This window comes from Orycteropus afer, unplaced genomic scaffold (assembly GCF_000298275.1).
Source record: "Orycteropus afer afer isolate SDZICR_OR568_19922 unplaced genomic scaffold, OryAfe1.0 scaffold00115, whole genome shotgun sequence".
NCBI classification, from domain to species: domain Eukaryota; kingdom Metazoa; phylum Chordata; class Mammalia; order Tubulidentata; family Orycteropodidae; genus Orycteropus; species Orycteropus afer.
This window is the reverse complement of record NW_006921702.1, coordinates 851,156-858,718: the sequence shown is the minus strand read 5'-3', so window position 1 is coordinate 858,718 and position 7,563 is coordinate 851,156. Positions and strand designations below refer to the sequence as shown.

At 35.8% G+C, this 7,563-nt stretch overlaps 1 pseudogene; it reads right to left on the bottom strand.

Moving 5' to 3' along the window:
• Nucleotides 1-6,120: 6,120 nt before the first annotated feature.
• On the bottom strand, nucleotides 6,121-7,530 carry LOC103199626 (annotated as a pseudogene).
• Nucleotides 7,531-7,563: the final 33 nt, after the last annotated feature.

Below are 7,563 nucleotides of genomic sequence, written 5' to 3'. Positions count from 1 at the left end.
GTATTAGGAATAATAGCTATTGCCACCACCACCTCTGTAGCAGGAGTGGCTTTGCAACAAGGAATGCAAACTGCACAACAAGTTCAAGAATGGCATAAACACTCTTTTGAATTGTGGCAGCAACAACATAATTTAGATTCTCAAATTTATCAAGAGTTGTCAGACTTAAAACAAGTTGTTACATGGTTAGGGGAACAAGTACGTATATTAAAAACCCGTGCAGTTTTGAAATGTGATTGGAATTTTACGCAGATATGCATAACCCCTGTTCGCTTTAATGAAAGTAGAAATTGGACAGAGATAAAAGATTATTTATGGGGACATAGAAGCCTAACTTTACAAATTGATCAATTAGGAGAAATTATTACTCAAGCATTTTCTAAAGATTTTTCAGAAATAACTGGGGAAGAGGTCCTAGAAGGCATAGCAAAAGGGTTATCATAATTGAATCCCATTGGATGGGCCAAGGAATTATTTTCCATGACAGCACTAAATGGAGGATCACTTATAATAATTATATTTGTTTGTTTTTTTAGTCTTCCAGTTCTGGAAACGAAGACGACAAACCATGAATCAAAGATATGAAATTAGAACTGCTCTACGACATTGTAGAAGCCCAGTCATATAAAATAAAAAAGGGGGAAATGTAGGGACTTGCTGGAATATTCCCCTTTGTCTCAGCAAACAGCAAGGGGAAACACCCATTTGAAAGCACTAGGTGAATTAAAGGATCTGGAACTCAGATTGAACTGTTGAAATCCTGGACTCGCAAACGAGACAGGAAGCCGGATCTGCAAACAGAAAGGCTGATAAAGAGAAACATGTGCACGCACTGTTCTCAGAAGAGAACAATATGAAAAAGTAAAAACACAGATCCTTGTTATTTCTGGCATGGGAAAAAGACAGACTGAAGAGTACAATTTAGACTAGAACTCAAAGAATTGGCTTTCATCCCTTTTCAGAAGGTATAAAAATAAAGTTGCAGCTCACATCGGGGCTGCAATCTTGCATCATCTATGTGTGTGTTTGTCTCTTGTGTTTCACTTACCTGGTCTGCACATCTTCTGACATCTATTTCGGTCTTTACTTCCTTTCTTGTCTTTTTAATGACCTCTTACTTTCTTCATGGATGTTGTTCTTGATGTCATCCCACAATTCCTCTCATTTTTGGTCATTGGTGTTCAGTGCATCAAATCTATTCTTTAAATGGTCTCTAATGTCAGGAGGAATATTATCAAGGTCATATTCTGGCTCTCGTGGACTTGCTTTATTTGTCTTCAACTTGAAATCAAATGTGCTTGTGAGTGTTGATGGTCTGTTCCACAATCAGCTTATTGCCTTTTTTTGGATGAAGATATTGAACTTCTCCATGACCTCTTGCCATAGATGTAGCCACTCTGACTCCTGTGCATTCCATCTGGTGAAATCCAAAAGTATAGCATTTTCTTATGTTGTTGAAAAATGGTATTTGTGATGAATAAATCATTGGTCTTGCAAAATTATTTCATGTGATCTCCAGCGTTATTTCTATCACCAAGGACAATAACTCATCTTTGTTTCTAACTTTTGCATTTCAATCACCAGTGATAATCAACACATCTTGATTGTGTGTTCAGTCAATTTCAGACTGCAGAAGTTAGTAGAAGTCTTCAATTTTCTCATCTTTGGATTTAGTGGTTGATGTGTAGATTTGAATAATAGTAATAGTAATAGTAACTGGTCTCCCTTATAGGCATATGGATATTATCCTATCATTGACAGCATTGTACTTCAGGAGAGATATTGAAAGAGTCTCTGTGATGATGAACACCACACCATTCCTCTTCAATTTGTCATTCCTGGCATAGTAGATCATATGGTTGTCTGATTAAAAATGTCCAAAACCAGTCCATTTCAGCTCACTAATGCCTATGATATTGATTTTTATGACTTCCACTTCATTTTTGACAACTTCCATTTTTCTTTGGTTCATACTTCATACATTACATGTTCCAATTACTAATGGATGTTTGCATCTGCTTCTACTCATTTTGAGTCATGCCACATCTGCCAATTGAGGCTGTGAAAGTTTTACTCTATCCATATTATTAAGTTCATGTGGTAGTTAAATTTGTAAGTCAACTTGGCTGGGCCTGGTTGAGTGTCTGAACAGCTGGTGGTAGTTATTCCCCATGAAGAGACTGGCAATCAACTCCATGGTGGGATATACCACAAGCAGCTGAGTAGCTGTCTTTGGGATGCGGTCCTCTTCCTATATATAAGGAGAAGCCTTGGGGATAGTCTCTAGATTATGGCACATTTGGACCCTGCCTGTAGCCATGTTGTTTTTCAGCAGCTTGACTAGCTCTGAATCACTATCCAATATAATGTCAGAAGATGAGACCATCAGGTTGGAAGGCACTCAAAATTTGACTGGGGAAGAGCTGACTCCTCAGAGCAGAGCTGACTTGTTCTGGTTACCTAGTGCCACTCTGACAAGATTATACCACAAATGGGATGGCCTTAACAAACAGGACTTTATTTTCTCACAATTTGGAGGCTTTAAGTCCAAGTCCAAAGAGCCAGGTTTTGAGGCTGGGTGAAAGCCATTCAACCTTGGGCTTCAGCTCTGCCTCTGCTCCTGGCCACTGAAGCTAGAGGCTGCTGAGGCTAACAATCCCAAGGTCAACAAATAAAATTACACAGCCCCAATGTTACCAAACCGTATGGCAGGTCATTAATTTAAGTCCATTGTAAGTCTCAAGCTTGGCAGAACATGGCAAGCTGCTGAAAAACAACATGGCTACAGGCAGATAGTGTTTCACTGCTATCATTAAGGTTTTCACTTTCCAATTGTTTGAGAAGTGGATGGCCTAATCTTTCTTCTGAGTCTGCCTTAGGCCGGAAGTTCCACTGAAACCTGTCTGCCATGGGAATCCATCCTGGCATTTTGAAATACTGGTGGCATTGACTCCATGCTCACAGCAATATGTAAGCCACCACAGGATGACAAACCGACAGACAAGTTATCTCCCTTAGTTGTTCCTACCCCCTCTGTGCCTGCCTACCTCGGGACCTGGCCTTAGAATAGAGCCACCCTAAGCATAAGCAACCTGTGAGCCCCAGGCCCACCTACTTTGGGCCCCAGCCTTAAAATAGAGCCATCCACAAGTGAATAGCAGCCCTGAGCCTCAGGCCCTCCTACCTCAGCCCTGGCCTTAATATGGAACTGCTCCCAAATGAAAGCAACCCCTGAGCCCCAGGCCTGCCTACCTCAGGCATATAAATAAAATATTTTAATAAATAATATAAAAACTAATTATGAGTTGATCAAATTTCACCTTTATATTAAAAGTCACTGTCACACTGGTGGCTTAGTGCCTAAGGCACTTGACTGCTAACCAGAAGGCTGGCTGTTCAAACCCACCAGCCACTCCATGGAAGGAAGACTGGGCTATCTGCTTTTGTAAAGATTTACAGCCTTGGAAACCCAAAGGAGGTTGCTATGAGTCGCTATCAACTCAATTTCAGTGGGTTTGGTTTAGTAATCATTGGCTGAGCAATAAAATGTAAAAATAAAATTAATACATGGCACTTATAAATACATCATGAAGAATAGCACACATTATGAGGGTAAAAAGAAAGCATTAAAAGTTTTCAGAGCATAAAAGAGAGGGTAAAAATTTACCTATAAATGAAAAAACAATCAGAATAACATAAGGTTCAAGTGAAAAATACTGCTTTTTACTAACAGTTTAAAACATAAAATATTTTATAAATAGAATCTTCTCAATTTCCTGAATTTTATGTTTAATAATCTTTTGTATTTTTAAATAATTTTACTACATGTGGTTTTTGCCATTAAATATACATTGTATATTGAGTAAATTTTTGAATTTTACACAAATGACATCATTTTCTCTGTATTCCTACATGGCTTGCTCTTTTCTACTCAAAATTTTACTTGTGAGATTAATTATATATTTCTGTGTGGAGTGATCATTTATTCATTTTTTTTCTTTTGTATGCAATTGCCTTTTGAGAATGCAACATGATTGATTTATCTATTCTCCCCCTCAGTAGATATTAGTATCTTCTCCAACTTACTTATGGTTATTATTTTCACTGCATATACTTTTCAATTATTCTACTTTCAATAGTTTGTATCTTTGAAAATGAGTATGTTCTTCTTGTAGCTAGTATGTTTTCGGACCTTGCTTTTAAATCCAGCCTGACAATCTCAGCCTTAGATGGAAATTTTAACCCTCATATGTTTAATGTATCTCTATATGTCACATGGATTTTTGGTTCCTCTTTACTGACTTCTTTTAAAAATATTTTTAGAATATCATTTTAAATTGTGTTGATATTTTAGATATTTGTTTGAGTTTTGTATCCTTTTTCTAGAGATTATTCTATTTATCACATTCAGCTTCAATTTTAAACTAAAATAATTTGGTTCCCCATCCCCTATGCACTCACTCCACTGCAAATTTCATCTATATACTTTATAAAACAAACAATACAGTATTCTAACTTTGACTTAAGAAATCTCATGCTTTTTTTTTTTTTTTAAGAAATTAAGAGAAAGCAAAATGCATGCAATTATATATATATACATACACAGGCATATACACACTCATATAATCTTATATTTAGCAACACACGTGTAATCTTTTATATTTACTCCTCTGATTTTCTTTCCATTATGAAAAACTTGTTTTAATATTTCTTCTAATTGAGTTCTGTTAGAAATACTTTCTCTCAATAGTTGTTTATATGTTAATATTTTTTTAGCACCTTAACTTCTGAAGGATAGTTTCACCAGATGCAGAATGTTTATTCTTTATATTTTGAAAAATATTTCACCACTTGAAAATGGTATTTCACTGTATTCTGGCCTCCAGTGTTTCTGATGAGAAATCAGCCATTAAATCCATCATTGTTACTTTGTATGTGAGTCATCATTTTCTCTTGTAATTTTCAGATTAAGTTTGTCCTTGGCTCTCATCAATCTAACTTTGATGTGTTAGGTATGAGTTTCTTTGTATTTATCCTATGTTGTGTTTGGTCTATAAATTAACCTTTATCATAAAATCTGGGAAGTTTTAACTATAATATCTGCAACTATTTTTTATTTCATTTTCTCTTTGTCTTTTCCCAGGATTTCCATGACATATTGGAAAACTTGACATTGTCTCATAGATCTCTGAGTATCCATAAATTTTTCTTCAATCTTTTTCTATCTGTAGTTGAGATTGGAGAATTTCCATTGATCTTTCTTTAAGTTTACTACTTCTTTGTTCTGACATCTCAGTTCCATTAATGAGGACATCTAGTAAATTTTTCATTTCTGTTTTTTATTACTCAATTCTAGATTTTCCATTAAATAAATTAGTTTCCATCCATATTTGTTAACTCATTGGCATATTTTCCATTAATTATTGAAATTTATTTATTGTCACTGAATTATTTTAACATATTTGTAATAACTACATTGAAGTTTTATTAAATCCAACATCTGGGCCCACTCACCTACAGTTTATATTGAGTATTTTGTTTGTTTTCCCTTCGTAAGTATAGTCACATTTCCTTATTTCTTTGAAGGTTTAATATTTTGGGTTGAAAATTGGACATTTTATATAATATGATGTAGTTAACCATCAATTATATCTTCTTGCTCTGATAGATATTAATTATTTTTAGTTCAGTGATTTGCCTGAACCTAATTTTTGCAGGTGCTGATGTCATATACATATATATATATATATATATATATATATATGACTCAATGGCAAATAACAACAAGAAAGAAATATATATATATATTTGTTCCAGTAAAAAAAGAGGTCAACATATTTTAATGATTAAGTTTTCAGTAACTGTCTACAGTCACCCTGTGAAGTTTTCTTACTATAGTGGAACATGAATTTTAGGAAAATAATTGATTTGGTTGGAGAGAGCACTTAGCAACAGTGATATATTAAAGTCATATACTTTTCAAAAAGTGTAACAATGCAGTGAAGATTAGGTGTCAGTTGATGTAGCCTGCAGTTTTAAGACAATTTTTTTTTAATTTATTTGTTTTTAGCTGCAAAAGAATAGAGTTATACAGGAAGTAAAATATACATTAGTTCATATTTACATACTCTTCTTGGTCACGAGGTGTTCCCAGCTTTCACCAGAAGCTTCTACTGTTACCTCTTGTACAGAATCTTCTTGTTTTTGTAGAATTGTATATGCCACTGTAATTTCATAAAATAAATCAGGAACTGGACCTGATGATTTTTTCAATTCCTCTTCTGAAACCTCAGATACCAACCCTATACCGCACTCATCATCTTCATGTATAATCTCTTCCTCTTCTTGAGTTACTTTCTGTTTCAGCAGTGGTACTATATTTTTCTTATATTCTTCCTGTTACTTCCTGCAATTACTGTCATCACACTGAAGATTTGGCTTCATGAACACAGTAGGAAAAGAATCCTGCATTATATTGTATCCATGACACAGTACCAAAATTTAACAGAAACTTTAACAGGTTTTGTACCAAGATTCCAGCAAATACTCGCATAGTGGTAGGAACACTAGCCACACAAACCTCTAATTTCAGAGTGTTTTCATCAACATTTGCAGCAACTACAAGTGGTGGGGTACATGCAAAACAAGCAGATTCCCCAGGAATTATGAGCTATATTTGTCCTGAAACTGCATTTTCACTGACTCCAGATTCCATCCATGTTTGTCCAAGTTCATTACAAGCTGTATCTGCTGTCATTAGAACTTCAAAATTGTCCACAGAATTAAGAAATTGGGTCTACAGGCTTTCCCTCTTCTAACCCATCACTACTTATTCTGTTCATGAAATGAAAGTTTTCCACTGTGGTGATGTTGTAGCTGTGTACTTCAAAAAGAATATCAGGATTAATGTCCCTCAAAGTATGTTCTGCTGCTTGAATTTTATTTAATCTTAATTGGTGATGTTGGAAGAAAAACCTGTTCATATTGACAAGTTTGGAAACACAAGGAGGGGTTGCTATGAGTTGGGTCCTATTCAATGGCACATAACAACAACAACAACAACCACCTTGTCATAGTCAAAAAGTAGCAAAAATCCACATCTTGTTAGCATTTCAGCAGTCACACTACCAACTCCACCAACATTTACTACTGCTAAAGCAAACATACAGATTTCCTTATAGTCATTTACCATCCCCATTCATTTCAATGCTATCACATGGCTGTAGGGGTGGGAATCCACCACCTAAGGACTTAACTGCTCTATGAGTGCCTGGCTGCCTCCTCCATCACCACATCCTAGGGCCTGCTGACTTCTCTCCTGGGCCAGTTGCAGCTCCAGTTCCTTTACGCTCTTCTGAAGTCACTCACAGATCCAGCCATGATTGGGTCTCTAGCCTCCAAATATCCTCACCACAGCCTCCCCACACTACTCAGCCTGCTGGGCCAACAATGGGTAAATTTAGGTGGCAACTAACTGCTGCCTTAAATAAGAGCCCCATGAGGTACCTCTAGCACCTCACAGACAGACATATTTCCTTGACTTCAGCCTTTTTTTTTTTTTTT